The sequence below is a fragment of the Bos grunniens genome, chromosome 1 (assembly GCF_055505025.1).
Source record: "Bos grunniens cultivar Pamir isolate PY7600 chromosome 1, Bosgru_T2T1.0, whole genome shotgun sequence".
Classification (NCBI taxonomy): Eukaryota; Metazoa; Chordata; class Mammalia; order Artiodactyla; family Bovidae; genus Bos; species Bos grunniens.
The window spans coordinates 60,628,728-60,656,639 of NC_141165.1; the positions used below are offsets into that span (position 1 = coordinate 60,628,728).

Consider the following 27,912-nt stretch of genomic DNA (forward strand, 5'->3'; position numbering starts at 1 on the left):
ACTGTAGCCTGCCAGGCTCCTGTGTCCATGGGATTCTCGACGCAAGAATACTGGAGTGGGTTGCCATGCCCTCCTCTGGGGAGTCTTCCCTACCCAGGGGTCGAACCCATGTCTCTTACATTTCCTACACTGGCAGGCAGTTTCTTTACCACTAGCGCCAAGGTCTACATTATCCTTGCTAAAATATAGCCTACCAGGCTCTCCCCCACTCCCATCACAACCTTGTAACAAAAGTAATTTTAAGGCCACTAAGGTACTAAGGCCGGAAAACAAGAGGAGGGTCCTAGAAGAGGCCAGAGGAATAAATAAATTTTTTAAAACAGTGATAAAAGCAAAATTAAAAAAATAGTGTTTATGAGGCCTCTCTGGTGCCTCAAGGAATTCGTCTTTTTTCACCTGTCTCTCAGTCCTGATGAGAGAGTAGATCAGGCTTCAAGTGCATTCTCACCCCCTGCTTTTCCAGTGGTTTCCAGGTGGGTTATGGAACACAGTTCTCCTGTTTAGTGTATTTCTGTGCTAGCTTCTGCCTTTAGGGAATGAACTGGCTGGTCTTCTTACTGGGTGAAGGCTGTCTAGGACTTTATCATGAGATGTGCTGTGGGGTTCACTGGAAGCTCATCCTTTGGAATTTGGAGCCCACTTTCGCAGAAGCCACATAATGATGGGTGGTTCTATTGCCCAGTTGAGCCTGAATCCACAGAATGGGGAGATGTAGACACCTCATCAGAGACAGACTAGTTGAACTGGGTCCTGTAAAGGAAAGAGGTGTGGCTAAGGAGGGATGGGCAGGTAATAAACAAGATAAGTGCTTGCTGCCTGGGCACTGCCCAGATCCTTGCTGTCTGTGTCTCAGAGAAAGGGGCAGAACTCTGTTCTCTAGAGGGTGATTGGCCTGGCCTCCCTGCTGAGTTGGCACTACCCTCCTGCCTTTCTCCTTCTAGCTGCTGGGGCCCAAGAATATTCTGTACAGCTGAAGTGGGTGGTGGGGGTGGGGAGTCTTCAACATGAATATTTATGTTAACAAGCTGATGAAAAGATTTTGGGAAAAATAGTATAAATGGCTGGGTTAACACTCATTTCATATTTATAGTAGAAAAGTGCAGAGTTTGGAATGAAACATTTCTGTATGAAAAGTCTGTCTCCACCCTGTACTGGTGCATGGCCTTGGGCAAGCTACTCCACCAGGGTAAACTGGGGATAATCACAGACATATGTTACAGGATTTCTGCGAGCAGTTCTATACAGTGATGTATGTGAAGTGCTTAGTACAGTCTAGGCACATTGAAAGTGCTAAGGAAACAAACCCAACAAACCCTCAAGCCAAACTTTTTATGATTTAAAATGTCTTGGCTTCAGGCCAGGAAGTTTTCAATCAGCCTTAGTTTGTCACTATCCTTGAGTTATGTAATTCAATATTGATTTTAAGAACAGTGCATCTGGAGTTGCCTATATGTGTTACATGGAGAAGTTCAACCCCTTTTATCAAACTAAGTGACGAGTCTGTGTCAGACACTGCTGGGTGCTAAGGCCAGAGATGAAGGAATGCGACCCCTTGAGCCTGTGTAGTGGAAATGGCACTGGAGTGGGAGACAGATGGGAAGGAAGAAGGAAGACATAGTGGATGAGAGTGGAGGTCTGGCATCCGACTACCTCTTTCAAATCCCAGCTCTATCAGTGATGGCCTTGTGACCTTGTAACTTGAGCTCTCCACATCTCAGTTTTTCCTTTTGTGAAGTGAAAGTGTTAGTTGCTCAGTCGTGTCCAACTCTTTGAGACCCCATGGACTGTAGCCCGCCAGGCTCCTCTGTCCTTGGGATTCTCCAGGCAAGAATACTGGAGTCGGGTGCCATTCCCTTCTCCTGGGGATCTTCCTGACCCAGGGATTTGAACCCATGTCTCATGCATTGCAGGCAAGCTCTTTACCATCTGAGCCACCAGTGAAGCCCTTCCTTTTGTAAAATGGGGGTAATAATAGCATATTTCCTAAAAGTGCTATTGCAGGGATTTTTTTTCTAATTTTAACCACATTAAAAACATTTTTTAAATTGGAGTATACTTGCTTTACAATGTTGTGTTAGTTTCTGCTGTACAGCAAAGTGAATCAGCTATGCATATACATATATCTCCTCTTTTTTAGATTCCCTTACCATTTAGGTCACCACGGATCCCTGAATAGAGTTCTCTGTTCTATACAGTAGGTTCTCATTAGTTATCTGTTTTAAACATAGTAGTATATACGTCAATGCCAATCTCCCAATTCACCACTCCCCCACCCCCACCTTCTCCCCTTGGTAACCATAAGTTTGTTCTTTACCTCTGTGACTCTATTTCTGCTCTGCTAATAAGTTCACCTGTACCAGTTTTCTAGGTTCCACATATAAGCAATATTATGCAGTATTTGTTTTTCTTATTGTAGGGATTAAATGAGATGCTCCATGCATCTTGCTTAAGAACATGCAGGGCTGAAGGTAAGCACCAGTAAATGTTGTTTAATTACTGTCTTGTGAGAACAAGAGTGAATTCTAAATTCTAGTCTTCTCTTTCCCACTGAATAGTTTTGTAATCTTGGGCAAGGCTCATGTCTCTGAATCAAAAAGGAAGGAAGGAAGGAAGGGGGTTACTGTGTGGGCCAGTTGGTTCTGACTGTCAAGGAAGGCTCAGACGGTAAAGCGTCTGTCTACAATGCGGGAGACCTGGGTTCGATCCCTGGGTCGGGAAGATCCCCTGGAGAAGGAAATGGCAATCCACTCCAGAACTGTTGCCTGGAAAATCCCAAGGACAGAGGAGCCTGGTAGGCTACAGTCCATGAGGTCGCAAAGAGTGGGACATGACTGAGTGACTTCACTTTCCTTTCCTTACACAGTGGGGGCAGGCTTCCCAGGTGGCTCAGTGGATAAAGAATCTGCCTGCAATGCAGGAAATGCGGGTTCGATGCCTGGGTCAGGAAGATCCCCAGGAGGAGGACATAGCAACCCACTTCAGTATTCTTGTCTGGAGAATCCCATGGACAGAGGAGCCTTGTGGGCTACAGTCCATAGTGTCTCAAGGAATCAGGCACAGACTGAAGAGGCTGAGCACACACGCACACACTGGGGGCAAGAAGGATTAGTCTGGAATATAGCATCTTATACTGCTTGTCCTGTGTTCAAGTCACTGGGAAACGGCACCAAGACAATTCAGACAAGACTGCTTGGAGGCTTGGTATTCTCAATTTAGAAAATAAAAAGGCAGGGTTGGGGGAATTAACTACTTACATTACCTTTCAGATTTATAATTCTCAAGTTCTAAATCCCCATTCTACTTCTAACTTATTGTGTTTTGTACACTGAGGTATCTGGGCAAATAGCCAGTTTTATTTTCCGATCACAGTGGTAGATGTGAGTAGCTCAGTAATAAGACTGTGGCTGAAATTCAAATAGGAAACACACCCACGTGGTATGAAAAATGTCAAATGACAGAGTTAAACATGATGTTTTCCCTACAGTGGCATTCTGAATGGAGAATTACAAAGTTGGATTTCAATGACTGGCCTTTTTCACTGGCTATAAATACAAGGTTATAGGATACGAATGGCTTGTTTAAGTTTCTCCTTACACCTAAGCAGAAGGGGTGGCAATTCCTTCCTGTTATAACAGTGCTTAGCCTAGTATAAATAGTTCTCCCTGAGTGTGACCCTGTTCAGATAAAGGATGTGACCTGCTGATTTTCATGCTAGTAACTGCCTGGCTGAATGACTGTCCTGGGAGGTTTATATAGGAGTCCAATTCCATGAAAGTCTATTTTGTAAAACCCACAAATGGCATACAGTGCTTTCAAAACCTGGACCTCACAAAATTACTAATTAATGTGTTCCTGCCAGTTGCTAGTATTAATGCTGATAAAGGGCCTATTCAAATAGAACATTAGTGATTTCAAAGGGTTGTTTCAATTTTTAAATTTGTTGAGGGGGAGAAGATAGAATATAGTTCTTTTCTCTTTTAGAAAGGTGGAATATCATTAATTAAAACTTATTTCTTAACCAACTGTAAGATTCTCTTCTAGGTACCAGAAAAGATCTATTTCTCTCAATCAGTAGAACTAATTGATTTCAGAAATACAGTGTTACTCCTTTTTCTTAAAAATTCTGTTACTATAAAAAAGTGATAACTAACATAAAAAAATTTAGGCAGGAGGAAGACTATAGTCTGTCACTTTAACATGCCTACTGTTATATCAGTTTACAAATTATTTTCATGTAAGAGATGTAGCATTCAGAACATATTTTTTGTTCCTTTCTTTTTCTCTAGAAAAAATTTTTTCACCCATGAACACTCATTAGTTTGCTTGAATCAAGAATGGGATATTTATTAAGTCCTGTTTTAAGTGAATGCCATAGATTAAAAAAAAAAAACTACTAATTCTAATACCTAGGTTATAAAACAAGCAAATAGATTCAACTAATAACATGCAGAGTTCCTCTCCACCCACCCCTCTTTCGAATTTGGGAGGCCACACTATGGTTGGCTTTATTAGGTGGGACTTCAGTCTCGCACAGTGTATAATTAACAACCAAATCAAACTGGCATTGCAGAGGTAAGAAGCACCAGCTCAGTCTTTGCCAACCCTCTGGCCAGGCTGAATTGTCCACTGGGACTAGGAACTTCCTTCCAAGACAAAGCGCCTGTGGCTATAGCTGCTGAGGTCTCCAGTCTCTGAATAAACAAGCCTTGATCCAACTGGGCTGGTAGGGGTGTGTGAGAGCCCTGCCTGGTGTACCTTATGGTCTCATTCCTTGTCTCTCTCCATGGGACCATGACCTCTAAATTCTACTCTCTCTCAGTAATGGTTAGGAAAACTTTTCTCAGTCCCTGCCAACCTCACTGAGGCCATCTTGCTCTCTGATATGGGGCTAGGCACAGTGCGTCAACTTTTAAAATAAAACATTAAAAAATTTACATTATGAAATATTTCAGACATAGGCAAAAGTGTAGAGAGCAGAGGCTTCCCTAGTGGCTCTGTGGTAAAGAATCAGCCTGCCAATGATCCCTGATCTGGGAAGATCCCACATGCCAGTGGAGCAACTAAGCCCCATGTGCCACAACTGTTGAGCCTGTGCTCTAGAGCCCAGGAGCCACAAGAAAAGCCACCACAATGGGAAGCCCATGCACCGCAATTAGAGAGTAGCCCCCACTCACCACAGCTACAGAAAAGCCCGTGCAGCAATGAAGAACCGGCACAGCCAGAAATAAATAAGTAAAACTACTTTTTAAAAAAAGTTTAGAAAGCAAAATGATAACTGCTCCTATTTAACAGATTTTTACCAATTTTGCTATAGATCTTTCTTTCTGGAAATAAATAAAAGGTACCAATCAATAGCTAAGACTCTTCTATTTCCTTGCTTCCTTCTTTCTCTGTAGAGGTAACTACTATCCTGGAGATGATATTCATCATCCCCACAGATGTTTTAAACATTTTTTAAATCACATAAGTTGTATCCTTATAGATTGTTTTGTATGTGTTTAAAATGTTTAAAAATAGTATCAACTAACGTTTTCACTCAGAGTTTTAATTTTGAAGTTAATCTGTCTCTAGGTCTAGATAATCTATTATAACTCAGGTGTAATCTCTTACTGAACTGTTGCTGTTCAACTGCTAAGCTGTGTCCAACTTTGTGACCCCATGTACTACAGTACACCAGGCTTTCCTGTCCTTCACCATCTCCCAGAATTTGCTCAAACTCATGTCCATTGAGTCAGTGATCTATCCAACCATCTCATCCTCTGTCACTCCCTTCTTCTCTGGCTCTCAATCTTTCCCAGCATCAGAGTCTTTTCCAATGAGTCTGCTCTTTGCACCAGGTGGCCGAAGTATTGGAGGTTCAGCTTCAGCATCAAGTCCTTCCAGTGAGTATTCAGGGTTTATTTCCTTCAGGATCTCCTTGCAGTCCAAGGGACTCTTAAGGGTCTTCTCTAGCACCACAGTTTGAAAGTATCAATTCTTTGGCACTCAGCCTTCTTTTTAGTCCAACTCTCACATCCATACATGACCACTGGAAAAACCATAGCTTTCACTATATGAATCTTTGTTGGCAAAGTACGTCTCCTTACACATGTGTGCTTGGAGTTACTGGGGTGTAAAGTAACTTTAACTTACAATATATTGCTAAATTTCTTTCTGAAGTGGTTGCAGAAATTTGTTCTTCCATCAGACATATGTAAGACTTCTTGTTTCTGCACATCATCACCAACACCTGGTGTTATGAGACTTTAAAATTGTTGCTTAAACGATAGGTTTAGAAAGACTTCAGTGGGTTTACTTTAAGTATTTCTCTGATTATTCAATTTGTTAAGTAGGTCTTTTTTTTTCTTTACCTTTTCTGTGAATTGCTTGTTTCTAATCTTTGCCCGTTTTCTATTGTGTTGTTTCTTTTTTTTATTCATCTGTAGGAATTTTAAAATACATGTGATTTATACTAATCCTTTGTTAGTTAGATACAGTGAATGTATCTTTTCTAGATCTGTGGCTTTTCTTTCTTTCTTTTCTTTTTTAAAGTTCATTTTATCATGGTGTCATGGAGACCTACAGCTATTGAACTTATTTGGCCAACAGAATCTTCAAAATAAAGAGGGATGGTTTTCAGAACCTGAAATGGAAAACGCTAAAATATCATGGCAAATGTAGACCTCCCATGCTGTTTCTCTCCACTTCTGATAGCTAATGTAAAATTTGCTTCAAAAGAGAATTTAATTGGAGTAATGCTCAGGTTCTTGGGATAATCTCCAGTTCTTTGTGTTACCCATTCTGACTCGTTGGAGAATATTTCTTTATATGTTTTTAAATTTTTGGTTGTGAGCAAACTTCAGTGGAGTTTATTTTGTCTGGGATATCCCATCTGGCCTGGGTGGTCAGAGTATCCTTTCAGAGTTTTTTGCATTTTTCTTCTGCAAGGTTCTCGTTGTTTACTTGCTCAGTTGTGTCTGACTCTTTGTGACCCCATGGACTGTAGCCCAACAGAGTCCTCTGTCCATGGGATTCTCCAGACAAGAATACTGGAGTGGGTTGACATTTCCTCCTCCAAGGGATCTTCCTGACCCAAAGGTCAAATCCATGTCTCCTTTGTCTCCAGCATTGGCAGGCAGATTCTTTACCACTGGGCCACCTGGGAAGCCTTTGTGAAAGGTGCCTTATGGGTATTTGTGGCCCAGTCTTTATGTTAAATTCTTAGCCTTGGAATTCTCATACTGAGTGAGTACTGTGAATCTAGACTCCACCCTTTTGTGGAAAGGCTAAGGCTTTGGTTTCTCATGCAAGCCTTTTTTGTTTTGTATTCAGAACTCTGGGCAGAGACCAGCTCCCTTGACGATCTCTGATGGGTGAGTAGGATTTTTCTTGTGTTTCCTTTCACTGACCATGAGGTCCTTTGAAAGTCCTAGATCTGTGTGGGTATCTCAGTTCCAACTCCCCTCTTCCAGGGGGCCTAAATCTACTGTCCCTCCTGTGTGGGCCTTCATGTCCTTAAGCAGTAGTGCCCCGTCCTGGGTACTAACCCTTCTTCCCCTCTTTCTCCCATTTCCCCTTCTGATTCACCTCTTCATTCTCTGAGGCTTAACTGATGCTAATACTACTTTTGATAATACATCTTGTGGTTTCAAGTCCCTTCACAGTCTAGGCCTCACAGCTATCAGCTCCCTGAGGACATGGCTCATGTTTTAGTCTTCTTCAGTGTTAATATACGATCGAGCAGACTTCTTGCAACAAATATTTGTTTACTGATTCACAAACTTCCCAGTGTGGGAAATTGCTGTGTCTGTATCTTCACACAAAACATATGAGCTGCCTTCCACGTAAGCCTATGAAAGAGAGTACTCCAAGCCTCAGATCCTACTGGGGTATTGTGGAGAGAGCAATGGACTAAGAGTCAGAACTCCAGGGTTTTAGATTAACCTGTTACAGAAAAAGTGTATGTCTTTAAACAAATCCGTCTACCTTTCTGAACCTGTTTCTTTGTCTTCAAAACAAAGATAATATATTGGCTCTGCTTACCCTGAAGAGTTGTGAAGAGGATTAAATAAGAAATGCCACATGAAAAGGGGGTATAAACTTTAAAAGGCGATCCACAGTGTGTTGTTGGTAATGTTTGGTTGTTTGTGGGTCAGGACATGGTAAACCACAAAGGCAGTAATGAGATTTCCGATTCCTCCTGGGGGACGTTGTTTATGCTAGCATTGTCTGATTGCCGGCCTTGCTACAAGAAATATTGCTTTTGCTTGTCAAACTCTCTTTAATGGTTAACATACTGACCGAAGAAGCCCTATTGATATTCTAGATGGCTTAGACGAAGTTTCATTTTTGGTTGTTTAACTCAAAGAATTGCACCATATATCATCCTCTTTTCTAGCAACATCCATTTTTATTTTAAGTCAATACAATTTTTTACTGCCATGATGCCTTTCTAAGCAGAAATGAGGCTCCCTCACATCTCGCCTCCACCTCTCTTTCTCCCTCCCTCACCTGTGTGCATCCAGCCCCTCTGTGTAGATTTGTACCTAGAGGGCTCCTGCCATACCAAAGGGACACTCACATCCGTTCAGCAAACACTGGTTCCTAACACTTATGTGTAAAGCAAACCTTTGTAAACAGGATATCTTATTTTCAATTTAAATAACACATGTTCTCACTTTGGTTTTGATCTGCATTCAGTCACCATTGGTTTAGTGTCTATCTCTCCATCAAGTTCAGTCTCTGCAGACTATAAACATACACTATTTAGGAATCCTGGTGACTCCTTTTATTAAATGAAGACTCTTTGCTGGTAAATAACCCCAGCCCTCCCTGCCATTAACATGTTCTTGTCATGGGTTCTCACATAAGAGGAATGTGTGGGTTGTAATATTGATTTTTTTACCCTGTTTCATTTTTGAGTCACTATCTGCTTTAAACACATGTATTTAAAAAAACTGAGCACAGCTCCTGTCTCCAGTGTTGTCAGAGTGCCATGGAATGGAATGCTGAATGTTACCTAGGCCCTGACCGGTGGGATAATCACAGTCGTATAAATTATAGGTTCTCTTTGGAGAACAGAATGATTTTCTGAGTCATTTCCAGAGCCTCTGAAGTGGCATTTCCTGTTGTTAGAGATCTGTGGTGCTGAGCTAAGATTTTAGCTGTTGGCTCCTGTGGCTGAGACATGCAGGGACTATAAGCTCACTCCCAGGTGCTGGGTTGGAAGAAATGATTGGATCCCAAACTTGTATTTCATAGACAAGAAAGTGTGACCTAAAGGATGTGCCCAGGGTCACACTGCTGTTCCCTGGACCCAAAAGGTCTGCCTCCAGTACACTGGCTTTGGTTTTATTTTACCAAGTTTAAGTTTCAGCAGTTTATTTTTTGCAGAAGTAATCATCTCTAGTCTCTGAAGTTAGACAGATCTGTGTTAGAGTTATGGTCTTTCTAAGCCTGGTTTCTTTATCTAAAGTATTAGTCTGCTCAGTTTTGTCTGACTCTCTGGGAACCCATGGACTATATCCCTCCAGGCTTCTCTGTCAATGGGATTCTCCAGGCAAGAATACTGGAATTCGTTGCCATTCCCTTCTCCAGGGGATCTTCCTGACTGAGGGATCAAACCCGGGTCTCCTGCATTGCAGGCAGATTCTTTACCATCTGAGCCACCAGGGAAGAGCTTTTCTTTTTAAAAAAAAAAGAGCATAAAAATGCCCACCTTATTAGGATTTTTGTGCTAATTCATGTTAATGTATATGAAGTGTGTGGTATGTACTAGATTAAAATACAGATATTATTGTTATTGTTCTAGGAGATGGGGCTGGATCAACTGCTCCCTCTAATTTTAATAATAATTTACATTTTCTATAATACTTTTTTGGTAGTCTTTCCTCATCTCTCCAGCTTTGGGCTCCATGTACATCCACGTAGGCCTCTCTTGGGTGTTGAGTGTTTTATTTTTGAAGTATTTCTAGCTACCCAATAACCTGGTTCTCATCGCAGAATCCTGGATTGTTAGGAGAAAATCTTTAGCCTCCTTAGGCTGTGAGCACTGGAAGAAATAGATTCTCGCTTCCTCTGCTGGCCTGTTTCTCTTTCTTTAGAAGTTGTGCTTAGAATATTAACTAGGCTGGTGTAGGAAGTGAGATACTGAGTCGGGGGTTGAAAGCCTTAGGCTGGGGTTGGGGGTGGGGTGGGGCAGTAAAATAGGGGAGACCCTAGCTGAGCTCAGCTTCAACTGAGATGAGCAAGACAAGTATTTGATAGTTCTCAAATGGAATAGTAGCTCAAGGGACTAAAAGACAGGTGACTAATTCAGGGTTCAGTTGTTTCCTTGGGAGTGAGGCCTCCATGGCCCTGCTCTCTGGTTAGAGTTGAGTAGGCCAAGGTTAAACAGATGCAGTTGCATTCAAGAGGCTGGGCTGTGTGTGTACATATGCACATGCGTATTAATTATTGTCAAGTTAAACTACAGCAAGACAGTATAAATAGCCTCCTTCTTTATTTGTTTTCCTAGGGAAAAGTGGGTAACAGCAATCATCTTGCTTGACCTGTAGGCAGTGAGGGAGAGTTGCCTAGAACATCTGGAAGCCTGCAGCTTGGTGGAGAAAGCAGTGATTAAAAAATAAAAGTCAGAAGGGAGGTTGAGTTCAACTTCCTCTTCCTGCTGGTACAGGACTACGGGACATCAGCAGAATGATGTGCAAAAGAGCTGGCGGGCTAGTCCCTTGTCCTGTCAATAAACAGATGATCCCAGTGTCTTGTCTTATGGAAACAGCCCCCTCCCTGCTACCACTGGAAAATGGAGAAAAAAAAAAAAAGGAACGGGGGAAAAATACTGTATCTGAAAAATAATGGAAAAATACAAGAAATGGAGTGGTGGGGAATAAAAGGAGGAAATCAAACCCTTTGGCATTTTGCACAGTGTCCGCCCTGGAATTGAACTGAATTGAATATGGTCCATGAAATGCATCTTTAAATTAATAATCACTGCTGATTTTATAAATTCTCAAGCTGGAAAGAACCATGGCAATCATCCACAGTAGCCTTTCTGTTCGAAGGTTGGGGCATCTCAGGCCCAGAAAAGCAAAGTAACCTGTGCGAGGTGAGGCACACACTGCTAGAGAGGCTGGCCTGAAACCACCACCCCTGCTTTGCTTCCCTGTGCTGCCTTCTTGGCACCGTCTTGGTTCCAGGCAGGCAAAGCTCCTCTGGTTTACCTCTCTCTGCACTCCAGCCCATCCCCACCAACCCTTTCACCATGAGTGGAGAGGGGTTCCAGTCAGCTGACAGAAAGGAGGGGGAGGGCGTGGGTCAGGTGTGAAGTCAAGGAGAGGGCGCTCTTGAGCCCTAGTCCTGGGAGCTGTGCTCATCTCCAGATCCAGGCAACATGATTTAACACCAGCCAAGAAATAACAATGGCCCCTGATTCTGCGGCTATGAAATCCTCTTTCTTTTGAATGTTTTTGACAATCTCCTGACTTGACTTTTCTGTTCCCCTCCTCTCTCTGTCTCCCTCAGCTATCCCACTCACTGTTGCCAGAACCTTCTGTTACTCTTCTGGTCATAACTTTCACCATACTAAAACCTTTGGTGGCTCCCAGCACTTGTGGCTTAAAGCTTAATCCCCTTAGCTCAGCATTCAAGGTCCAGGAGAGATGAGTTTTACTAATCTTATAGCCATCGAGCTTGTAATGAAACACTTCTCCAAAAAACTGCAAGCAGCTGAGCAGCAAATAAATTCCAATAAGGACCTCCTTATAGTTCATTAAAAAACAAACAAAAAAAGCCAACACTGAGAACTTTGCTTTGATATTTAAAGCTAAGTTAAAATGGATCACCTTGAGTGATATGACACAGTCCAGTCATAAATCACATTTTAACATTCTGTTTACAACTCTTATTATCCTACTTTTTGACTAGAAACTGGCCTTGCAAACAAGCTAAGCTGTGAGATTAGGCTGGCAAATTTCCTTCATTTTCTAATGCCAGTGCTTCCCCCTTGATTTTTTGAGTCTTTGTTTGTTTTGTTTTTATGCCAAGAAAGGCTTGATGCCCCTTTTCTTAACAGGAGAAAATTACTTTAAAAGTCCAAATAGTTTCCTGTGTATAAATTAGGCTTCTAGGCTTGGTGAATTTGCAATCATTAGTTAATGGCTTCATGATGATGCCTTTTGCCAAGTGACTTCTGAAAACTGGGGACAAATTGGATGATTCAGAACTGAAGAAAGAGCCATCTGCTTATTTATGTGTGCGATGTCTCTTACTCTCAAGCCTGGGACACGGTAAAGTCTTTGATTGAGGGGAAGGAAACACATCTCACTTCTCACCGCCCAGCAAACGCCTCTGCACCTCCCACTTCAACTCTTCCTTTCTAGGGAAAGTGCTTTAGGAAGAATGCCATCTCTTCCCCCTCCTTTTTGTGGGTTGACTTCAGCTGAAGCTCCAGTACTTGGACCACCTGATGTGAAGAGTCATCAGAAAAGACCCTGATGCTGGGAAGGATCGAGGGCAGGAGGAGAAAAGGGGCGGCAGGGGATGAGATGGTTGGATGGCATCACTGACTCAATGGATATGAGTTTGAGCAAACTCCGGGAGATAGTGAAGGACAGGGAAGCCTGAAGCGCTACAATCAATGGGGTCACAAATAGTCAGACAGGACTTAGCAACTGAACAGCAAGTTTTCTTTTTTATTCTCTCATTCAGTGTTTTCTTAACATTCACTAGTTCCAGCAAGATTAAACTTAAGAATTTTCTTAAACTGAACAAAATGGCCTTTCAAAATGGCCTTACTTCCCTTTATTTCAAATTGCCCATTCTGTTTGCTTAATAGATATCTCTTTTGCCATTATAGATTATTAGTCTTCCTGTACTGTGTTCTTGCTTTGGGTAATCACGTGATCTCAGCCTTCACTGAAAGAAATGAGTTCCTTAGGCAAATAAAAAGGCACTTTGAAGTTCTGTAATAATTTAAGTCTAAAGATGTATTGTTCATCGCTTAGGACAAATTTGTCTTCAGAAACCATTCACAGGAACCTTGAGGATCCAGGCTATTGTTTTTCATAAGTAACAACTTGCATTATGTTGGTCAGTTGGGCCTGTAGTTTTATTTGACAGATACATGAGAAGATTTCAAACTGCTTTGCTGATTAAGAAACTAACCCAAAACAATCTTGAATGCAGTCTTCCACATACCCTAGGCCATTGGCACTTAGTATTATCTTTATTTTAGCAACAATAATCTGAACAGGGGTTCCTATTTTTATTAACAACTCTTAAACTGTGTTTTTTTCCACTGTCACTTCAGTTTTTAGAATATTTGTTGAATGAGTGAATAACTAAAGAGCCACTATTATTTATCTTTCGTAGATGGAATGACTGAGGCCTAGAAAAAGTATGACTTTTTCACGGTTCCACGTGAAAGCTTTGGACCTCTGGGTCTAACTCCTCTGATAAGGCCACGAAGGTAAGTGCACTTGCGGAGCCATTCTTGTCATCCGTATACTCATGTAAGATACATTAGGATCAGTCTGTCTCAGAGAGACTTTTAAAATTGTGGATAAGTTACACAAAAATAAACTGAAAATGGATTAAAGATCTAAATGTGAGACCAGAAACTATTAAACTCTGAGAGGAAAAGAGAGGCAGAACACTCTCTGACATAAATCACAGCAAGATCCTCTATGACCCACCTCCCAGAGTAATGGAAAAAAAAACAAAACACAAAAATAAACAAATGGGATCTAATTAAACTTAAAAACTTTTGCACAATGAAGGAAACTATTAGCAAAGTGAAAAGACAGCCTTCAGAATGGGAGAGAATAGCAAACAAAACAACTGACAAAGAATTAATCTCCAAAATATATAAGCAGCTCATGCAGCTCAATACCAGAAAAATAAATGACCCAATCAAAAAGTGGGCCAAAGAACTAAACAGACATTTCTCCAAAGAAGACATTCAGATGGCTGACAAATACATGAAATGTTGCTCAACATCACTCATTATTAGAGAAATGCAAATCAAAACCACAATGAGGTTTCATTTCACACTGGTCAGAATGGCTGCCATCAAAAAGTCTACAAACCGTAAATGCTGGAGAGGGTGTGGAGAAAGGGGAACCCTTTTATACTGCTGGAGGGAATGCAGACTGGTGTAGCCACTATGGAGAACAATGTGGAGATTCCTTAAAAACTGGAAATAGAACTGCCATATGATTCAGCAATTCCACTGCTGGGCATACACACCAAAGAAAGCAGAATTGAAAGAGACACATGTACCCCAATGTTCACTGTAGCACTGTTTACAATAGCTAGGACATAGAAGCAACCTAGATGTCTATCAGTACATGAATGGATAAGGAAGTTTTGGTACATATACACAATGGAATACTACTTAGCTATAAAAAAGAACGCATTTGAGTCAGTTCTGAAGAGGTAGATGAAACTGGAGCCTATTATACAGAGTGAAGTAAGTCAGAATGGGAAATACCAATACAGTATATTAATGTATATATATGGAATTTAGAAAGACAATAACGATGACCCTATATGCAAGACAGCAAAAGAGACGCAAATGTAAAGAACAGACTTTTGGACTATGTGGGAGAAGATGAGGGTGGGATGATTTGAGAGAATAGCATTGAAACATGTATGTTACCATATTTAAAATAGATGACCAGTGCAGGTTCAATGTGTGAAGCAGGGTACTCAAAGTCGGTGTTCTGGGAGAACCCAGAGGGATGGGGTGGGGAGTGGGGTGGGAGGAGGGTTCAGGATTGGGGGACACATGTGCACCTGTGGCTAATTCATGTTGATGTATGGCAAAACCCATCACAATATTGTAAAGTAATTATCCTCCAATTAAAATAAACTAATTAAGAAAACTGTGGATGAGTAGTATGAATGGGGAGGATTTTGGTGTCAGGTAGCACAGATCTGAATCTGGCTCTAAGACCTTGGGCATGTCATTTAAAATTGATAATTCTCATATGAAGAATTGGGATAAATATACCTACTCCTCGGATTAAATGAGTACATGTGAAAATCACTGCAGATGGTGACTGCAGCCATGAAATTAAAAGACGCTTACTCTTTGGAAGGAAAGTTATGACCAACCTAGATAACATATTCAAAAGCAGAGACGTTACTTTGCCAACAAAGGTCCGTCTAGTCAAGGCTGTGGTTTTTCCAGTGGTCACGTATGGATGTGAGGGTTGGACTGTGAAGAAGGCTGAGCGCCGAAGAATTGATGCTTTTGAACTGTGGTGTTGGAGAAGACTCTTGAGAGTGCCTTGGACTGCAAGGAGATCCAACCAGTCCATTCTGAAGGAGATCAGCCCTGGGATTTCTTTGGAAGGAATGATGCTAAAGTGGAAACTCCAGTACTTTGGCCACCTCATGTGAAGAGTTGACTCATTGGAAAAGACTCTGATGCTGGGAGGGATTGGGGGCAGGAGGAGAAGGGGACAACAGAGGATGAGATGGCTGGATGGCATCACCGACTCAATGGACGTGAGTCTGAGTGAACTCCGGGAGTTGATGATGGACAGGGAGGCTTGGTGTGCTGTGATTCATGGGTTTGCAAAGAGTCGGACATGACTGAGTGACTGAACTGAACTGAACTGAGCTGTTGTGACTATTGTCAGAAGTATTATGATGTAGCTATGTAATTATCCCTGACTTCAGTAACTTGCCATATTGGAATCACGTGTGTAAAGAGACGACATCACAAAGCTCAACTGAAGGTTCTCCCCAGATACCCAGTATTACTGTGTTGGCACCATAATATTTATTTACAACTGGTTTGGAATAGACTTGGGGGCAGAAAAGAAGAACACAGGCTAGTCACTAAGACAGTATTGAAATGGAGAAGTCTTGTTTCTGTTTTGACAGTTAAGTTCTATGGTGGCATGTTTTAGTTGTCTATATTAGGAACTTATTTCTGGCACAACAGTCTATACTCATTCAGATATTTTCCTCCTCTATGTTCTGATGCTGGAATAGAAAGTGTGTCAAAAGTCTGTGTGACTAGGAAAGAACTTAAGATGAATCCCAGACCGTCTGTTGCAGTTTATGCTTGCTTGGAACTAGGATAACTAGCCTGCTCAAGGGGAGAATAAAAATAGTTAAATGATTGTTTGACCTCTGTCAGAGGTAACAATGGTGTCTGATTTTTTTTAAAAAAACCTTTTGAGAGTTGATTCCTTTGGCATTTTTGTGGATGAGTCATAGTCACCCCATGAATATTTTCTGTGTTGAGAGTGACTAATGAAAACAGTTTCAAATGTCAGGGTCCACACATGAAGATTACTGACAAGTATACACCAGACCCAGTGCTCTCAGAGCGAGGTCAGATCATGGCACCCTCTGAGAAGTGGAATAAATAGAATATGTGCAAAATACAAGAGATTTGCCCCTTAGAAAGAACCCAGCCACTAGGGTGACTTATTCATGACTGGTGGTTAAACTGGGGCATCTACCAAAACTCCCTAAAGGAGACTAGAATGTAACTAAATATAAGACAAGCTATGAGTTAAGAAGTTATAACATGTATGAAATAATATCCTAACAGAAGATGAGGGATGCACAGAAGCTAAAGTCTACCTTCTACTGAAATAATTTTCCAAAGTTTCTCTAACACTAGAGAAAGGGGAAACAAGATCCTCCACTTGGAGGGCCCAATATTCCAGTAATCTGAAAGGTGTTCTTGGTGGAATTTGGAAGAATTCTCTAGTCCCTGTTTCAGGGTGGATGGTAGATTTCCTGAGACTGCTTCTCCAACTCCACTGATCCTGATCTTGTGCTCTCAAGTCATCTTCTATGACTTGTTCGGTTTTCTTACTATCCTAATACCAGGATGGGAATGACCTGGGCAATACTTGAAAGCATCCTACATTAGAAGTGACTGTATTGGCATCTAGTTATCAGGTCATTCTCTTGGGATTTGGGGAGCATGGCTTGGCTCTGCAGAGCTAGAAGACTTTTGATAGAACTGATAAAATCAGGTTTCTAAACCTAATAAGCCTGGTCAGACGATGAGACAATCATGACGGTGTGAAACCCTGCCTGAGAAGCTGGTTCTTAGATTTCTTCACCAATTCTCTTTTCAGTGCAATTTTTGCTGAAACACCACCTGTTTTTGTTTTTAAATGATTCTTCAGAATGAATTTAAATAGAAAATGTTTCATTGATTTTCTAAAAAAAAGAAAAACCCTATTATTGTAAGCCTTGTGTACATTAAATTAAATGTACCATGCTAATCAATTCCCTGGAGAAGGAAATGGCAACCCACTCCAGTATTCTTGCCTGGAGAATCCCATGGACAGCAGCCTGGTGGGCTACAGTACATTGGGTCGCAAAGAGTTGGACACGACTAAAGCAACTTAGCATGAACACATGCTGATCAATTCAGGAAAAACACCTTGCTCCTAAAGCAGACATGGTTTAGGAGTTGTCTTTTTTAACTTTCTTACTCTTTTCAGCCTACCCATTTACCCGGTTATCTGCTTTCTGGGATTATGAATCCAATGACCTGCCATTTACAGTGAATGCAGGATGAACTTTGCTCCATTATCAAGTGATGGGAGCCATGGATCATGCCCTCTTTTTTCTCGAGCACAGTTTTGTGGTGATCTCTGCCTTGATGATATTGATTATATATACCCTCTGGACTAGAAAGTGTCCTCTATAACCAGCTTCTTAATATGATAGATGGATCAATACAAAGTGAGAGATACTAAGTTGTGGATATTCTAAATAAGGTCCTGGAATAAGCATCAGAGCACAGTGCAGTTAGTCATTTCCATCCATCCTTATGGGGTTGGTCAATGAATGGGAGGTGTGTGGGGAGTGGGAAGATGCTCTTTTACCTACCCTTGGAAAGTCGCAGCTTGGTGTGGAGGGAAAAGCATGGGGGTGGGAGTCAGAGAATCTAACCTTGAACTGGCAGCTTTGCCTCTCTGGCTTTCAGAGATAGAGTTTCATCTCTTGTAAATTGAGTGGATTGGTTTAGATGATCTCTATTGGATGTATATTGGATGAGAGGTAGAAGAACGGTGGCCAGAGAATGAAAAGTAGGAAATAAGCAATTTGAGAATCTAAATATGCACAAACTAACTTGACTGTGAGGTGAAATTTAAGACCATAAGCCTGGATAAATAATTAGGAATGTGCAGATGGGTGAAAAATTTAACCCTGCTACAAAGAGAGCTGGTGCTTGGAATCTGAAAATCCTCTCTCTGACATGCTCTGTGTGCAGGCAACTTCATCTTTCTGAAGTCTCCCTCATCTGGAAAGTAGAGAGGCTGTGATCATTTATATGCAAGCATGAACAGCATATTATTTACAGAATCACCGGAGATTAAGATGCCTTCTGTTCAGGCTGTGCCTCTATAATCTCTGGCAGTTTGAAACGAGGAGGCAGGGGAGGGTGTGTGAGGCGGGGGAAGAATGGCTGTGCCCATGTGTTGGGTATGCTGCTTATCTATTTCTAAGAAGAATGCTCTTGTATAGACGTAGCCCAGGATCTGATATCTTACCTGGTTGTTATGAAGGAACCATATCTCAATAGTGAGCAGTGGAAAACTTGGAGCTTCATAAATACTTAATAATCACACTGTGTGTTACACTGGATTGTGCTCCAAGGATGAATAAAATTCCTGAAGGCAGTACAGAGCAGGGCAAAATGCTATCAACAAAGAGGATGGACTGCACTCTAGTCTTGGTCCTGTCACTAATTTGCTGGCTGACCTTAGGCAAGTCACTTAACATTTCTGGGTTTCAATTACTTCATCTTTAAAACATAGGGAAGGGAGAAGGCTGGTTGGGGTGATTTCTGAGGTTTCTTGTAGCTGTGACAATAGACTTCATGATTCAGGGCATGAACCAGCCCTGAATTCAATAAAATTACTGAAATCCCAGTAATGCATCTGAGCTGCTGTAGACTTCACATTGGTTGCATTCCATCTGGGGAAGGATACTAAAGTAAATTCTCTGTATCAATTGGGGAATTAGGAAGCTGGAACAGCATCTCACTTTGAGCATGATTTCTCAGTGCAGGAGGAGTGCTATTGGCATTTCAGGTGGGATTTTTTTTTTTTTTTTAATTGTGCAGGGTTGTCCTGCTGATGCAGGATATTTAGCATCCCTGATCCCAGGCTGCCAAAGCCAGTGATAATACCTCCCCCTACCCCCAGTGTTTGTAAGAATAAAAAAAAAAAAAAAAACCCTTTAGTGAGATAGCACCTGAGTTTGAGAACTATTGATTTTAGAAGGAACCAGGAAGCCTCCCTTATTGTTAATAAGCATTTTCTAGACGTGCAAGCTTAGGTCTAAGATCTTAACCCTAAAGACTTTGATATAGCTGTGAAGTCAGGTTCAGGACTGGAGCTATTTTTTGAAGAGAAGAGCTATTTTTGAAAAGAACAGAAAGGACAGAAAATCCATCCTTTCCTTTGTAAAGACTTTATGGTTCACAAGGAGTATCTCATTGGCCCTTTTTGTGATATGAGGAGCAGATTTAATATACGTTAAAACCCACAGTGAGGTAGATAGATACTGTCATGTATTCTATTTGACTAATTTGGTATTAAGATAGGGTTAATGAGAAGAATGGAGAAGGCAATGGCACCCCACTCCAGTATTCTTGCCTGGAAAATCCCATGGACGGAGAAGCCTGGTAGGCTGCAGTCCATGGGGTCGCTAAGAGTTGGACATGCCTGAGCAACTTCACTTTCACTTTTCACTTTCATGCATTGGAGAAGGAAATGGCAACCCACTCCAGTGTTCTTGTCTGGAGGATCCCAGGGACAGGGGAGCCTGGTGGGCTGCCGTCTATGGGGTCGCACAGAGTCAGACACGACTGAAGTGACTTAGCAGCAATGAGAAGAAAATGAATTCTACACATGATTTTGAAAATTTTAGTCTTATTTTTGATAGAAGCCCATCACTAGGAAATGACACTCTGGAAGCTCTCCTTCTCTTCCTTAAAAGCTGTCTAGATTGTCACTCTGAGTAAAAAACCTGGAGGTAAACACCAGAAAACTCTACTGAACAGTGAAGATGTGGTAGGCTGACATTTGTAGCGTTAAAAGGTGATGGATCCTGCACCAGCATTCATTCATTTCTGGCAGTACAGGCAGTTCATGTACTCTGGGAAAAGCAGCATGGTGCAAAGCAACAACATTCGGTACTGAACTACGGAAACAATTGATCAGTGGCGTAACTTACAGAAGGACAAGAGCCATCTTGCAGAAAGACAATACAGATCCCTATGTAACTTCATCAGAACCAGAAACCTGGAATTCTATTCACCTTGTGATTGCTATTCTAGCCAGAAAATGTAGGTAAAGTGAAAATTCCCCAGAGAAGGGGCTTGTATGTTGTGGCCTAAAAATGATTCACATCAGTTATCTGAGAGACTAGTGGTTTTCAAAGAGGAAGTGTCAGACTTCCCTGGTGGCCCAGTGGTTAAGAATCCGCCTGCCAACACAGGGGACATGGGTTCTATCCCTGGTCTGGGAAGATTCCACATGCCACAAGGCAACTAAATCCGTGCACCACAATTACTGGAGCCTGCACGCCCTAGAACCCATGCTCCACAACAAAAGAAGCCACTGCAATGAGAAGTCTGAGTATTGCAGCTAGAGAGCAGCCCCCAATCTCCACAACTAGAGAAAGCCCATGTGTAGCAGTGAAGATCCAGCATAGCCATGAAGAAATAAGAATTGGGGCAGGTTATTTAAGTACTCTAGGATCCAGTTCTTCATCTGTAAAAAAGGGATAATAACATTACCAACATTTAGGGTCAGAGTAAGGGTATTCACTATCATGATCATTATCATTATCATTATTGCTGTAACTAGGTGAAATACTAGCATGACATGTCATGACATGTCAGAGCTTCCAATAAATAATGATGTAAAAATAGGAATCCTTCATTTATTTTTGATTCTTTGGGCTCAGTGAGACAGCATATTCAAGTCTTTAGCCTCATTTCATAGAACCATGGAATATTACAGCTTGTGGGACCTGAAACACTATTTAATCCAAATTTCTTGGTTTAAAGATGAAGGTAATGAAGGTGAGAGAAGTAAAATCCTTGTTCAAATTCTTGGCAACAAAGATTCTGAAGTTTTGAATGCTTTTCTTCTGCCTTATAATACCAGCCATGAAATTTCTACCTGTTGACTATCCTTGACTAGTAGTTCACACCAGGATACAAGGGAAATAATCTGAAATCCAGATACATTCATTTTCCTACTCTTAGCATCTCTGGTAAAGTTTTGGTGGCTAAAGTCATTGATAAAAATTTTAATGACTAATGAAAAGATGCATGATGTTAAAAGATGCAAGGAGCAGTGAATTGTGAAAGAAGACTCAAGTCTTGCTTCTGCCTCTGTTATTAACTTGAGTGACCACTCTCAGCCTCAGTTTTTCTGTTTGCAAAGTAAGAGAGTTAGGTTATTCAACTGTTACAAAATATTGGCACAATAATATATTGTATAAAGATTTTCTCTAATAAACAATTAAATCTTTACAATTATGTGAAACATTTTGTCATCAAAATGTTCAAACACCTGGATGCAATTGTTTTTTTTAAATTTGCTGATTATTTTTAAAACAAACAAAGGAAAACAATTTTTCAAATGAACAGATGATGGAGATCAGCTTGCTCATTTGTAGGACAGTTTATTGGGTTGGAATATTTTGCCTTTGGCAAGTGAGAATCAGCTAATTCCAGGCATTTGCTTAATGACTTGCTAGAATAGAAAGATGTTTTTCTTTCATTTTTGTCAGTAATCACCAGTTAAAACTTTTAAAGGAAAGCCCAATTATTCCTGGAAAAGGATAATATTATATGACCAATCAAACTGTGATGTTGTCAGCTCTCCTCTTATTATTATATGTGTTTTCATTTTGAGCTAAGCCCCTTCTGAACTTAGGAATAATAGTAGTTGCCTGCAACAATCATGAAGGCCAATCATTTATTTCTTAAGGAAATAAATGTCTCTTTAAGGTAAAAGTGAAAAGTATCATACAATTCCATTTAAGTATTGTTTGTGAAATTGCCTCATCATAAAGAAATGAAACACTCTTGGACTGATGTGTTCCTTGTTCCCTGGAGGAGAACAGCAAGACACAGTTCTCAGTGGTGGTCTGTCTTGGCCATCACTACCTATGCCCCCAGAGGGGTTAGGAGGGTGGTTATCAGGGTAAGATTTGATGTTCTGTGTCTGTCTCCTGTTTTATTTGATAAGGGAAAATGCCACGGGGAGTACTCATTTCTTGGCTAGATGAGTTTGTGGCATGAAGTGACCTGGAACAATGGTATGAATTCAGCAAATATCTTTTGAGCACCCATGTGCTAGGCTATAGGCGTTCCAAACACCTGTGACCACAGCCTTTCTGTGCAAATATATGACACTCCTCAACTACTTTATTGATTAAGTGAATGATTGTATGCTACCAGCATGAGTTTCAAAGCTACACGGTCAGTTCTATTTATTTCTTGAGATACAAAATCAGTTAAATCCCTCAAGCTGAAGACAGTGAAAATTAAACTCTTTTCAGCTCCAAGGCAATGTATTTCTCTCTTCCAAAATCCAGGCCTCTCTAAGAGATAAAGAGTTCCCATGAAATGAATAAACCATGATTCCCCCCAAAGTGGTATTTATTATTAAAGCCAGCATGATCTGCCGGAGACCGGAGTAGACAGTTTCTCTAAGCTCTCCTTTAGCAATAAGATTCTGTATGTAACAATTGCCTGAGAATGGCATCCTTGACCAACATCAGGCTGAGAGTATATCTCAGCTCTTTTTCTGAAAGAGTATCTTTCAAGTTACCATCCATTCTTTTGTTAAGATCTGTTTATCTATCTTAAGATAAAAAAAAATATATATATATATATATAAGATATTTATATAAAGTATATATAAATTTGAAATCTGAATAAGAACAGCTATGTTATTTCTAAGTTGGAACTCAGGAAACCAGTAAGACAGTAAAATAGAGCATTTGACTTTATGGTAAAAAGGAATCTATGTGTAATTAAACTCCAGAAGGCATCGGCTCCTTCAGTGAGATACATGTTTTTCCTTCCTAGCCTTATTGTCTTGAGCATCTTTGGGCTTTGGGGGATGTTCTCAGCACAGGTGGATTTTTCTCTTCTCTTGGAAAAAGTTTCAAAGCAGAGTCCCAAGTCCTTATTCCCAGTTTCATATTCTCAGTTGCTGTGATGTTTTTAGCACTTCCTATAGAAATGTTGTCCAATAGAACTTTCTGCAATGCTGGAAATTTTCTGTATCTGCATTGTCCAATAAGGCAGTCAGTGGCCACATATGGTTTTATTAAGCAGCTGAAATATGGCTAGTGTAATTAAGGAGCTGAATTTTTAACATTTAAATTTTAGCTAATTAAAATGGTAAATAACTACATATGGCTAGTGACTACCATATTGGATAGAGTGGTTCTAGACAGTGTAAGCTTATGGTACCTGGGACTGAGTAACCCAGCAACATCATCCTTGCAGAATCACCCAGTGATGATATAATAGAAGTTATGTATTTAATTATGAGTTATGCCTTAATTGCTTCTGGAGCAGGTTTGAAGCAGAATGTCAGTAATAGCATTAGGAAGGCATAAGGGGATCTTTAAGTAAAGAATAATAAATGGGAGGAATATGTTATGGTAAATATTAAGAGATGAAACAGTGGAATGGTGCCATTTGAACTGAATTTGAATCTCTAAATTCTACATTTTGGAGCAGGATAGAACTGTCCAATTTAATATAAAAATTTCATCTTGCCAAGTGTGATTACTAGGGCTACAAAAATCTAATTAATGAAAGTGAGATTTTACTATGGGCTAGAAGAGAAGCAAGCAAAAATGAATAGAGTATCAAGTCTGTTGTATGTTAGAGTGGACTAGAACTCTAGGACCATGTCTAATGAAATTGTCTATTTGACAGAATTGTGAAAATTCAATGACTTATGAAAGGACTTAGCATACTGCCTAGCATTGATAAATATCAGGACTTAGGATGATCACTTATTTCTGCCTAAATCTTTTTGAGGCCTCTGCCAAGTAAGTACCTGTGAGAACACAGGAAGATGCTAAGGGTAATTGATTTTGGAAAAATTATTTTGTTGAGAATAGATCATAGAAGAGGAAATATAGACAGCATCAAGGCAAGTAAAGAAATGCCATACCACCATCCCGATTTGCAAATTGTTGGTATAGGGAAAACAGTTGTTGAGGAATGTGGGTCAGGTATCTCAGTTATATTCGGTCAGCCAGCACTGGAACAGTGAGACCAGAGAGGGAAGAACAGGAAGGAAAATTAGGTAGGAGGACTACTTGTATTTTGAGTGTTTGTGCCTCTCAGGTGGCTCAGTGGTAAAAGAATCTGCCTGCCAAGGAGGTGATGCAGGTTCAACCCATGAATTGGGAGGATCCTCTGAAGAAGGAGATGGCAACTCACTCCAGTATTCTTGCCTGGAGAATTCCATGGACAGAGGAGCCTGGTGAACTACTGTTCATAGGGTGGCAAAGAGTCAAATACAACTCAGCAACTAAATGACAACAACAAAAACAACAAATTACTGAATATAGTTCAGTCCTGCTGATATTCTTGTCAAAGATAATCAGAGAAGGCATGGAAGAATATTTGAGGCATCATGGGAGTAGTGGAAAGGGCACTGGCCTTGGAGTCAGGTCAACTGGATTCCAGTCCTAACTTTTCAGTCATGTGCGTTAGACTAATAAGCATCTTTTGGTTCCCAAATTCTCTTTTTTGTAAAACAATGATGCTTAATGATCTTGAAGGTTTTTCCAGCCCTATAACTCAAGGGTGTAATTCTAAATATGAAAGCACGAGTGAGATCTAGTTCTCCAGACTCCCCGAAGCCTTGCTGTTCTTCAGGAAAGCCTGCCGTTCATTCCTCTGTCATGTTTCTGTTATCCTGAAGCTCAAGTGTGTGAACAGTGGTATCTCAAGCAGCATGCACAAAAGCAGTTGGTATGGTGGGAGTTAGTGACAGTGGGTGGGTGAACAGATTAAAGAGGAAAGGGTTGGAAGAGAGAGTAGTGTCTGTGAAAAGCAAAGCTGGTCCTCTACCTTTGACAGATTCTTGCTATAGTCTCCAGTAACCACTGCCCAAAGTCAATGCCAAAATAAGGGCATGGAAATATCTTGGACTTCAGAGTTAAGCAGACTTGAATTTGAATCCAAGTTCTGGATTCGAGATACATAACTTCAGTTTTCTAAACTTTGTGATACATTTGGTTAGCAGCTATTGTGAAGCTTAAATGAGATGATATGGCCCAGCATATAGTAGGTTTTTTTTTTTTTTTAATAAATAATCTCTTAACTTGGCCTCCTGAAATTGGCTTAGTTCATTCCTCATCTAGCCCATAATGTAAAAGACTCTCAAAGAAACATACAAGACTGCTTAGAGATCTATATCTAGAGGATGCAAAATTTACATTGTAGATAACGCGTGGTGGAGAGAGAAGGGTACTGAAGAGAGGAAAAACCTCAGCCAGGAATAGAAAGCCTAGTTAGTCTCTCCGTTAATGAAGCCTCTTCCTTTGTGCAGCCTCACAGTTCTCTGGTTCTTGAAAGCCACAGTAGCGTTTATCAGAACAACACCGTGTTTCCAACACTTCACCAACAGGAAGATTCACAGCGCAGGCAGAGAAAACAGAATGAGGCACCACGTTCGTTCCCATTCAAGTAAGCAAAGCTGGATCCTAGAGTGACACCCGCTCCTTGCTCCTCAACCCAGCATTGGGGAAAACCTGCTTCCAAGTGGAATCCAGGGGTGGGGGAGGGGGAGGGGAAGGGGAAGGCAGAGAAACGGGGAATGCATAGCACCTTTACCCCTCTCTTTAGGTCACTTGATCCACTTGACTTCCTTTACGAGGGTTCTAACACAGTTTCTGCTTTGGAGAAAAATGTTGGCAAGCAGTGAGCCTCCAGTCCCTTGGCGGTGTTATCTCGCCGCCTTGGAGAACTTTCAGCACCGCGGACAGCTCCCGCCGTCCTCTCTGTGGCCCACTCTCTGGACTGGCATTCTCCCGAACCCCTTCCTGGAGGGGGCTCCGGTCGTAGTGGGGTTGGGAGAGGGGAGGGTGGGTTATCATTCTGTGTTTCTCGGTCAACTTTGGCCAGTGACCGGCCCTGCCACTACGGTGAGAATACCTCCCAAGAGCCGATTCCTTTTCTCCTCTCGGTTGAAGACCCCCAAGAACCGAAGTCAGCATAGGTGGTGGGGTGGGGAGTGCTAAAATATAGCCCGGTGAGGGCTCTATTTTTCCAGCATTCCTGCACCTTTTCTCCACCTTTCACTTCACTTCTAGCCATTCGGCGACTTCTGTCTTACTTTTCAATCACAATACAAAATACATGTGTGTGTGTAGGTGCGGCGGGGGGCGGGGGGCGCGGAGAGGAGGGTGCTGACTCAAGAGCTAGAAGGAGGTTGTGGCTACGTCCGGCGAGGCTACACTGCCCTACTCTGGCCCTTTGGATTCTTAGGACACTGATGTGCTTTGGGATGGGGAAGTGGGGCGGGCTCTGACTTAGGTGTAAGTGTGAGAGTCCTCTCCCCGGGGTTGCCCCCTCTGTTCAGGGAGCTTCCCTGACACCTCACCCATCACGTCCTCCTTGTCGCCCCCGGTGTGTCACCGGTCTCTGGGGACAGATGCTCCTGCGAGCGCATGGCCTTGTCAGGTCACCTGGCTCAGATAGAGTCCCTTTGAAGAGTTTGCTCTCATGTAAAAGGGCAGACATTGTTCCCGTCCGTCCTTCGGGCTTCGGCTGGAAAAGCATCTCTCTCGTTGGACTCTTTCAGACGCCGAGAAAACCGAGCGGCGCGAGCCAAGGTGCGTGCCAAGGCACTGGGGGGACAGGACGGGCCCGGCGTCTGTGGAGACCTGGGCGGCCCGAACGCTGCTGGCGGCTCTCTCCTCCGCCTCTAGCTCCCGCGGGCCAGACCTGCCTGGCAGCCCCGCAGCTGGAGCCCGGCGTCCCCCAACCCTGGATGCTATCCAGGCCCCATTCCGGGCCAGAGCCGGAGAGACCCCGACCCGGCTTCATCCTTCCTTCTAGGAGACCCCTTCCCGGAGGGCGCCCTCAGCCTCCGCGCCATGTTCCTGCTTACCCGCTCCGGGTGGCTCCGGCTCCCTGGTTCATTCAACAAGAGGTGATCATCCCATTTTCCAGCTGGGATGCAGGGGCCACGGAGGGGGACAGACTACAGCGACAGGGGGACGTTCACTCACCGGAGGGCTGGAGGTGATGAACTGGCTACCGGGGCTGATGGCTGGCGGTCCTCACTTACAGCTCGGGGTTTGTCTCTTCTCCCGTGATGCGGGGTGCTGGCGGCAAAGGAAAGCAGGAGGCAGCCGCCGCTGCCGAACGGCTCCTCAATTATTCAGATTGCCCCTCTATCTGCACCCTCCCCGCGGCCTCTCAGCCCTCCCTCCAGCTAGCCTGTCTCCGCCTTCCTGGAGTCACGTGGGCTGCCCAACCCCTTACATTACCGAGCAGAAGCCTCTCACCAGACGCCCCCCCACCCCCACCCCCAGTACACACACACACACACACACACACACACACACACACACACACACTGCTATCTGCCGCTCTCAACTCCTCCCCGGCCTATTAAGCCTCCAGGTGCTGCTTCCAGTACCTCATGGTATGTGAGGCTGAGGGAAAAGGATGCGGGCAGCTCTCCGTCCTGGGAGAGTACCAGGCAGGACTCTGCAGTGTTGATGTGTTGCGAATGCACAGCCTCTGCGAGAAGCTCCACCTCTGCTGGACTTGACATTGGACAAAGCTGGCTACCCAGACCTGGTTCCTGCCCTCTGGAAGCTTCCCCCTTCTTCACCAAGCTCTTGCTGCTCTTAAATTTCTTCCACCTCCCTCAGCAT

General features: G+C 42.3%; 1 protein-coding gene across 1 annotated transcript in view; it reads right to left on the minus strand.

Annotated features, from left to right (window-relative positions):
• Window positions 1-27,412, minus strand: part of SLC7A14 (solute carrier family 7 member 14) — a 109,372-nt gene extending 81,960 nt beyond the window's left edge. Inside the window, exon 1 of the mRNA XM_086394084.1 lies at window positions 27,259-27,412. The gene's annotated coding sequence lies outside the window, so the exon portion shown is untranslated. The remainder of the gene's footprint in view (window positions 1-27,258) is intronic.
• Between the last annotated feature and the right edge of the window lie 500 nt (window positions 27,413-27,912).